Below are 10,228 nucleotides of genomic sequence, written 5' to 3'. Positions count from 1 at the left end.
AGAAGAAATACAAAAGGAGCATTAAAGAAGTGTTACTGGTTTAATGGACGCTGGTGTTGAGCAGATAATGTCTTTAAATGTATCTCTCTGTTTCTGTACATCATCAACACATAAAGAAACACTTCATCCTTCAGTTTATCACAAACATTCAACATCAACACGTAAAGAAACACTTCATCCTTCAGTTTATCACAAACATTCAACATCAACACGTAAAGAAACACTTCATCCTTCAGTTTATCACAAACATTCAATGATAATGCAAGCACATACCTGGGCCCCGTTCCTCGTACGTGGTTCAACTAAGTCGATCAAATGTCCTATTAGCAGCTTAAATTAACGAGATGATTGATGTCTATCTGGGTTTCTCAAAGGCTGATCCTCTCAAACAGTCTCGTTAATTGGAACCAGACGATCAGGATCAGGATAATTGCGCGTGCCCGTCCTACTTCAAAAGGGGGAACCGTCGATCACCGAAACCATGATTTTCTAACAGTACAATGTTAAATAAAGTCAAAGAAAGAGCCTCTTTTTACTGCGCTGACGAGCAGGAGATGATCATGAACGCATATGAGGAATTCAAGACCAGAATCACGGCAACATATAACACCTCCACCGCTGCGAGGGCTAGACAAGAAGCACGCAAAATATCACAGACAAGTTAAATGCGTAAGTGTTGTAAATGTATCGGCTCATTTTAATGCCTCATCACCCCAATCAATCAGATGATATGTCTTTAAATGTGCTGCTGGCAGTAGGCTTCATGAATGCATCATCCAATGAGATCTATAGCGACAATAATGATCTCAACTCTTTCAGAATAAGATAAAAACAAGCCCAAAGAGGATCTAACTGATCCTCATTAATATGAGGATATATGTACTGTATGCCCTCATGTATCATGTACTATATATGTGTGTATACATGTATGTGTATAGATTACCATATAGAACTAGCAGTTTGAACATGTGTGTGTGAATATGTGTGTGTGAATCTGTGTGTGGGCGGATCAGTGTGTGTGTGTGTGTTATTCATCATCAGACATTCAATCAACTGAAGCAGTGAAGATAAATAGTGTGATTCTCTCTGTTCTTATCATGAGTCCACCTTCATCATGTTCTACAGTAATGATATGCTGGTGTACTAATAACCCTGTCATATCATTATGAGTGCTTTAACCCTCATGTATGCAACGCAGCCATCAAGAGGACATGAGAGCAAGTAAACACTAACACACACACATTACTCAGAATGCTGAGTCAGTACAATATGTGCCATGGTGATGTAATGAACACATCCATAACTTTATTAAGCGCCAAATAAACTTTACGAACAGCACGGCATGCAGCGGCTTTCCCCATGTTCTCCGCATCGCCGACACTGAACAACAATGTACCACTCGCAGAACAGCTCAAGGCTGCATCCAGTGTGTGAGAGTCAATGCTCGGCTGCAGCGTGTGGTGTTCAATGTATGCTCCAGAAGGTCTGTAAATAAATGATTCCTTGTGGGCAGAATGGATAGCGCTCGTATAGGAAGTCATCATGATGTGATGACGGATCTTGGCGATGTGGAAGAACTCTCTCCCTATAAAACGCTAATCTAACTAATATCCTCCTTCATCAGTGGATCTCTGAGGAAGGGAGCTGTACATTAATGCAATAGAGGCTTCTTAGTTTGCTCAGCTGCTTTAATGGATCACTGTGTGTCTCACTTTACATGCATTTCCGGAACTCCCGTATAACCCCCGGTATATGCGCAACCGCATTAGACTACCGTATATGACAGGAGCTGCCATTTCTTCCGGGGGAGTGGCAGCTTATCCAGCTACCTTCAGTTAGCGCTGGAGCAGGTTCAAGCTTATGGATGTGTTGCCATGGTGATTTTGCCAAACTTGCTTCGTGGAACCAAAAAGCCTGATCTACGTCATCTTATCCTGAAAAGTATCCGGCTAACTCAGTTAGCCACGTACGAGGAACGGGGCCGTGGCGTAACATTTGAAGAAAATACATGAATGAATATATATAAATAAATGTGGTAGATGGGAGTGTGTTAGCAACAGTAGTTGACTACATGAAGTTTAATATTAATTTATTCATGTACTCAGCAAGAATCTAGTTCTCCATTAATCAGTGAATTGTTTGATGTAATACAGTTCGTAATATAATTTAATCAAAGTCATTTTTGTGTTCACGGAGTTGTTGCTGTTGGCACTGATATTAGTTTTTCCACTGTTTGTGCTGTAGATTTAGTGAACGCAGAGTGTTCACCTTTCTACCACTAGATGGCAGTATACGTGTATTTAAACCATATTTAGTCATATTCAACTGTGTCTTTGTTAATTATCTGGTTTATTGATACAGATGTATTTAATGCTGATTATTTCATCTGATACTTGATTTTGATGGTTAATTTGTGACCTAGATATCATGTATTTACTTGTTATATTTATGTCATTTAAGAACCAAACATTCCTACATGGAAGAGTGAGCATGTGATCATGATCACGAGGCAATAAATAATGACAATTGAAAGATAAAGAGACGTTTGGTTAGTTCTTATTAAACATTAAACATAATTTAACTACCTCATTGACTTATTTCTTACACTTAAATCCTGAATTGAATAGTTAAACAGAAGAGGTCAAAGGGCCGAGATGAGATTATTTATTTATATTCATTAATGTATTTTCTTCTAATGTTACTCTGGTATGTGCTTGCACTATGGACTAATGCCGTGTTGACAACAAACGCGGCGCGAATAATTCGCGCCGCGTTTGGTGTGAACACACCATAAGAATTTCTTGTAACTGTCATTCTATTGCCTTGACTTTTATTTTGAAATATTCTTACTTCCGGGTTACTCGTCGTGCTTTGCATCTCTTTTTAAAGGCAAAAACAAAAAAGGGATTTCCAAAAAACTAAATCGGCTCGTTATTTGACTTTAAATATTTATAATAATAATAATAATATAATATTATTTGGCTCTCTGTTATTGTGTTATTTCTGTATTTTTGATTAAACGGTAAAACTATTAAAACGCACAAGGACCCAAACTATATGAACTAAAGAGCATTAATGAGTTTTGAGAGACCTCACCCAAGATGCATATTCATCAATCCTACAGGTTCAATAATACAGATCCTGCAGCTTTGTGACGAAGCGTCTCATTCAAGTGTGTGGGGATGTTTTACTTTAACTTATTCAGCTAAATGAATACAGACCCTTGAATGTAAGACTTTACTCACATAGATTAAGATTTATTTCTTCATAAAAGACTCCATGAACACGTCGTGTGTGTGTGTGTGTGTGTGTGTGTGTGTGTGTGTGTGTGTGTTAAAGATTGTGCGTGTGTGATGCATTCATTACCAGACCAGCATGGAGGGATCGCGGTGACGTGTCCGTCTTTCTCCCGATAGGACGGATCGATACTCGGACACACTGAGGCAGCGATGGACAGCTCTGCGGCTTCAGAGGAGGAAGTGGAAGAGCAGCAGGAGACGTCACAGGAGGACCAGTCGAGTCCCAACAAGAGCAGCTCCAAGACATCTGGTAGAGTCAAGGAGAGGGTTCACTTCCTCTGTTGCTCCTTCAGTCACAGACGACTAAACACCCGACTATGACGAACCCATCTGTGATGGAGAAACCTGTAAAACCACACACACACACACACACACACACACACACACACATAGAGATACACACACACTCCGTTCATGCAGGGTGCGGTCACCTGTTGACGCATTCAGTTTATTGAAGAGCAGGTTCCTCACCTGTGAATAAGTGGGTGTGTATTATGTCTTTGTGTTTTAATGTCACACAACGTGTCAACACTCATTGGTTCATAAGACAACAGAGAAACAGCTGCAGTGGACAAACATTTCATTCAGTTCACGTTATTTCACCGCTCGGTCTTCAACACAACATTCTGTTTTTCACAGTTATCAGCCAAAATAAATCAGCATGAATGGAGGTTATTTTATTAAAGAGTACGTCTCGTGTGTCTTATATAGGACAGTAAAACACAAGGTGCACCTCCTTCTCAATTCACTCAGTTGATTAACGTCTTTCTAGACTTCTGATCATTCAAAGCGCTGTACACTACACGTCAACACCACACACACTCATACACACACACACACTCATACACACACACACACTCATACACACACACACTCATACACACACACACACACACACTCATACACACACACACACACACACTCATACACACACACACACACTCATACACACACACACTCATACACACACACACACACACACTCATACGCTGACAGCAGAGGCGGTCATACAAGAAGCAACCTGAGGTTCAGTCTCTCGCCCACAACGCTCTGGACTCCGTTCATACCACTAATAACTGAATCAGTGAGTGAACTCAGTGGTTATTATGGTCATGAGTGGAGAGCCAGCATCATATGTATAGAGAGGCCACATAACAAATACTGTTCTGATCCCGGTTATATTGTACCATGAAGTACACATGAATTTGTTGATTGAAAAGATCATTTAGCAGGTTAAGAAAGTCTCATTTTGTTGTAAAACGCCGTGTACAAGAAGGGGATGAGTCGACTCTTCTTCTTGAGGAAACTTTGATCCTTCAACGTGTGCAGCAAGATGTTGGAGATGTTCTACCAGTCTGTTGTGACCAGTGCACTGTACTTCTGTAGTCTGCTGGGGGAGCAGCATTGGAGCAGGAGACACCAACAGACTTAACAAACTGGTTAAGAAGGCGGCTCCATCATTGGCTGCAAACAAGACTATCTGGAAGAGGTGGTGGAGAGGAGGACACTGAAGAAACTATTGTCCATATTGGATAACCCGGACCACCCTCTCCACCAACAAATTTCCATTTGCGGGATTAATAAAGTATCTATTTATAGTCAAGATCTCCAATTTTTACAGTTGAAGTGCAATATTTAGAGGGGAAAGTGTAACGTTAATGTTTTAAGAATTAAAGAATTCAAACTAAACCTTTTTTCTCTCAATGCACTGACTTCATTCTCACATCATGACTTTTTATTTTACACTTTCTTTCCACTTGTCAAGAGACACAAACTGGTGATTGAAAAGTATCAGCTCATGTTTCTACTGAGCAGTTCTGCTTTACTCACTAAAACACACTTTCTACTAATAACTACCCACAGTTCTCTCCATTACACTCATCACTACAAACTAAAGAAGCATTAGAAAGCTGTGGAAACACCTGTAACCATTAAGATCACGTAGAAATCACAGCTTTGCTCTTTGGTGTGCACAACAATGGAGGCGTGTTGGTGAGAACAAACACGCTGCGTTTGTGTTCAGAGTTATTGTGGGAGGTTCCAGTGTGTTACAGTTATTGTTCCTGTTGTTTAGCAGCCAATCAGGAGCTGAAGCTGAGCAGGTGTGTGGACAGGTGGAGCTGGAACACAAACATGAGTCAGCTGCTGTGGACTGAAGGTGTCCTCTGTGTTCTGCTGTCACACTGCCCTCTAGTGGAACCACGCAGTCATTACACTGCAGAGGGTTTAACAGCACAAACAACCAAGGCCTCCTCACACGTCTCAACTTACAGAGAGAATACGAAACAATATGCAGAAATAAAATGAAAATTACACAAAAACTTGTCTTTATTTTCTCTACAAAATAAAAGTCCTCCTCTATGAAACAGAACCATGATGACTAGAAGTAGAGAGAACTAGAACATGTCTTTAGTGCACAATAACACAGTTATGATGACTTCAATCATTAAAAAGAAAAAACACAAGTTTAATTTCTTTGATAATTTCTTTGATAAGAAATGTTAAACAATATAATCTATAAATCCAACATGTTTCCAACAAGTGTTACCAATGTAGGAAAGAAATGGAGTCTCTACTTGTTATAACTATGAAACTATGGACATGTTTCAGCCTCCCCTCTCCTCTCTCCTCCCCTCTCCTCTCTCCTCTCCTCTCTCCTCCCCTCTCCTCTCTCCCCTCCTCTCTCCTCCCCTCTCCTCTCTCCTCCCCTCTCCCCTCCTCCCCTCTCCTCTCCCCTCCTCCCCCCCCTCCTCTCCTCTCTCCTCTCTCCCTCCTCTCCCCTCTCCTCCTCTCCTCTCCTCTCTCCCTCCTCTCCTCTCTCCCTCCTCTCCCCTCTCCCCTCCTCTCCCCTCCTCTCTCCTCTCGTCTCCCCTCCTCCTCCTCTCTCTTCTCCTCCTCTCCTCTAGAGACTAGAAACACATAAATGACGTCCTGATCACATGTTTGACTGAATATTGGAGGATAACCATCGTCAGTAAAACTTTATTGACACTGTGATGGTTAACGGTAAACTGTGTGAGGCTCACATGTGTGATGAACGGTGAGGGGGTCAGTACGGATCACGGAGGGACATCGGTCCCTTACACCACGAGTCAGCAGAGACTTTGATGATGGTCTGTGGTTGTGTGGTCCACTGCTGCAGATGTGATCTACTGTATATTCATGTGGATTCATTCATGTGATTATTACACAACAGTTGTTCAGAAACAGACTGTTCTTAACAAAGTCATCAACCGATCACGTGGTGTATTAATGAAACAACACAGAGGCTCTGTTGTTAGAAACCAAGACGGTCAACTTTATTTCTCCTTTTAACCTCAACAGAGGAAGTTCAGACCAGATCCACTCCTTCTGTTCCTGCCTTTCACAATAAAAGCCTTCAACATATAGTATTCACAGGTGAGTATTTGTATGTTTATTAGTCACGGTCACATTGTGTAAAGGCCTTCAGCCTCTGGTTGGGTGAGTTAATTGTGTGGTTTGTTATTTTACTACAACTATGAGCTTATTGTTGTTATCGAATGATCGGCTGGTTGTTTTCTCTATTAATCATTTAGTCCATGAAAATGTTAGAAAATAGTGAAAAAGAGCCGAGGTGACGTCTTCAGATGTCTTGTTTTGTCCAAAACAAACATATTTAATCTTCTATCACCAGAGACAAATCAAAACCACCAACTATTAGTAGAAAAACCTTCTGACTGATACTTTCTGAAGCACCAAGTGTTCTTCACTGTGTCTGGTGAGCAGCAGCTGAAACAAGCTAACGCTGAAATAAAACCATTTCCATGAGATTACAGGAAGTATTATGTTATATTCATGTTGTTCATATGTACAGGATATGAACGATGTCATACAAATGTTAAAAAGGTATGTTTCCATGTTGTAATCTTTACAGCTCCTCATATTAAACTAGACATTCAAAGTTAAGACTCCATGTCTTGATGGCTGCACCATTTCATCAGATATTACTGAAAAGTACCAAACACAGTCTGAGCACATTCTCCAGGCAAGTAACCATGAACCCATCGTAAACGCCTAACAAGCGTATCTGAACGAGTTAACTCGGCCTGACGAACAAAACCCTTCATGATGTTGGAGTAACTTCAAGCACTAATGAAGCAACCTCGCCCAACTTCAGCAGCACGACGACTCTTTGACTTTGCCAACGTCAACGTCGCACACAGTGGTTTGGATCAACGTGTACGTGTTGTGGAGCACGGTGTCGTATGATGTGCCTCAAACAGTTCATCCAAAGCACCAAGAGAAGAGCTTCACCTGCAAGGTTTGGACTTCTTGTCTTGAGGATGAAGAAGTGGTGGATGTCATTCCTCCAGCTGCAGCAGCAGGAGGAGGGTTGAGTGCTGGTAGTGATGACATCACGGTGCTCTGGATGTTTGGTCCAGTCTGAGCAGACAAACACACGGAGAGACTTTACAACGACATAGTTGTAATATTAGAAGTATTGGGCAAGTTATTGGAAGTTAGTAATTACAGTTACTCGTCTCAAAAGTCATGAAATGACTTTACCAATTACTGCATATAAAAGTAATGAGTTACTAAACTTGCATTGCCTGTGATTTACCCAGTAGGGTTTACACTAACCAAGCGTTTCTACAGCAGTTAATAATCAGATGATGAACACTTTATACTACACTATCCTACAGTCGGGGGACATCGGGCCATTGACATTTCTGCGTTATTAACTTGATGAAGTCATCATTTACATGTCTAGTTACCACTAGAGCTGCAACTAATGATTATTTACAATTAATCAACAACAGTCGTTTGTTTCAGAAATGTCAGAAAATTGTGAAAAATGACAATCAGTGTTTCCCAAAACCTAAGATGACGTCCTCAAATATTCAGTTTCCCTCACAAGCCAAAGATCTTCAGTTTCCTGTCAGAGAGGAGGAAAGAAACCAGAAAACATTCACATTTAAGAAGCTGGAGTCAGAGAATTTGGACTTTTTCTAAAGAAATTACTCCGATTAATCGATTTTCAAAATAGTTGGTGATTAATTTAATAATCGGTTAATCGTTGCAGTTCTACTCACCACCAGAAACAGTGGAATTATAGTAACATGAATCCCACCACTGATTATAATTTAACACTTGTCATAAATTAGAAAACAAACACAAACCTTGTTGAACACCACAAGATGCTTCTCTGCTTGGGACGCCGACACCTTTCCTGGTTTCTTGCGACCCGGAGCAGAAGGTGAATCAGGTGCAGCAACAGTAACACTGAAGACAGGTCACTGTCCCGACCTGGAGCAACACCAGTTTGATGTTAACACACTTCAGCGTATCTGCGATGTCACAACACTGAGCCAAACACTTCAATATACAGTACACACAACGTCATCTGATATTTTAGATCTCAATCCAGCTTTACACATTGTGCTGGTATGTAATTGTTGACACATGTTGTTGATATGTTTCAAATCTGAGTGCAATAAAAGAAGAAACAGCTTACCAAAGTCAACCTCACTTCAGTGCCATCCTCAGGAGGACCATCTGCCAGCAGGTGTTCCTCCAGCTCACTGATGGATGGAAGCTTTCTGCATTGTTGGATGATCTTTGTCTTCAGTGTGGTCGGCCACCTCTCCAGAAGCTCGCCTGATGCATCCTCTCCAAACATCAGAGGGGAACCCTGTTAACCTAGGGTGGGCATGTTGGGGGACAGTTTCAGGATTTCATAGCCAACCAAACTGAGTTGTTACTTATTGTTTGAGTGTCACTACAACGCCCATTTACTGTCCGTCTAACATGTCAGATATTCACCGAGCCTTTGACATCTTTGAACCGTGGAAAGTGGGACAGTGTGTCACCTGACTGCTGGGGGTCAAGGGTCATGTTGTCAGCTTCATCTTCTTCTTGACTGTGTCCTCATCAGCTGAATGGTTCATCAGTGAGATGGCTTCTTTGCATTCATCGTCGCTCAGGGCGGTCTCTGGAACAAACTGGGCCTCTCGTCTGACAGTTGGTCCTCCAGACACGTCTTCACCAGACGCTCCTTTGGCTGATTCTACACAAGATAGAAAATACCTTATTATCAATACTGATCACAACCAAATTAGTTTTGGATAAAACTATTTTTTTGTACTTTTGTAATACTTTTTAGAAGCCTACTATCATGTACAAGAGACCCTCAGTGACATGATTAGAAGGCTGTTGTGGATTTGAGTTTCCAGAGGCTTTAAATGCTGGAAATAAAGAATCATGACTTCAGCAACGCCTTCAGACCGTCATATAAAATCTCCAAGTGTGCCATCTTCATCAGGAACAGATTTCAATGCGTCACAATAAAGTATTGGTGTGTGTGAGTCGACGCTGACGTGCTTAGCCTCTGTATGCAGCCTCTGGTGTTTCACAGAAGGGCTTTCTGGAATGATGGCTGTATCCTGCGAGTCTGAGGAATCAAGGGATGATGGTTGGGACTGCTCACGAGATGCTGCCGTGGAGACAGATTGTAGCCGTGATTGGAGAAGCAAGAGGGAGATGAAAACGTTACGCACAGTCCCCACTGATGTGTCCCTCATCTGATGAGCAGCATGAGCTTCACGTGACAAAGAACGTCTCCATTAAATAATGTGCATTACAAATGAACTGAAACAAACCCGTGTCATATGTGATGGTTAGCGGCCCGGTTGACCTCACACATAAGCTAGTCACCAACTCGGTCACGTTAGCCTTTTGTACTCCAGCATTTTAAAATGCAAAGACAGCTGGAATATGGTGAACCAACAACATGAAGCTATTCTAAACTGTTGAAATGCAAAATACTTGTTTTAATAGGCGACTAAAAGACGGTGAGAAAATGGCGGCGTGAAAAATCCAGATGGGTCAGAAATGAGGTGGGCGGGGCTTCTCAGAGTACTTCTGACACCACCTGTTTAACTACGTACATGTCCACCACCACTAGGGGG

The 10,228-nt window shown here is 41.6% G+C and overlaps 1 long non-coding RNA gene across 1 annotated transcript; it reads right to left on the bottom strand.

Moving 5' to 3' along the window:
- Positions 1-6,589: 6,589 nt before the first annotated feature.
- Positions 6,590-9,947, bottom strand: LOC142938021 (uncharacterized). The gene is made up of 5 exons (XR_012949477.1): positions 9,131-9,947; positions 8,776-8,960; positions 8,441-8,567; positions 8,140-8,196; positions 6,590-7,703 (listed from the first exon to the last, which is right to left on the bottom strand). It is a non-coding gene; the product is annotated as an uncharacterized LOC142938021 (long non-coding RNA).
- Positions 9,948-10,228: the final 281 nt, after the last annotated feature.

The sequence above is a fragment of the Anarhichas minor genome, unplaced genomic scaffold (assembly GCF_050575085.1).
Source record: "Anarhichas minor isolate MPS153535 unplaced genomic scaffold, ASM5057508v1 ptg000079l, whole genome shotgun sequence".
NCBI classification, from domain to species: Eukaryota; Metazoa; Chordata; class Actinopteri; order Perciformes; family Anarhichadidae; genus Anarhichas; species Anarhichas minor.
The sequence above is the reverse complement of the archived record's forward strand: the minus strand, read 5'-3'. Positions and strand labels throughout refer to the sequence as shown.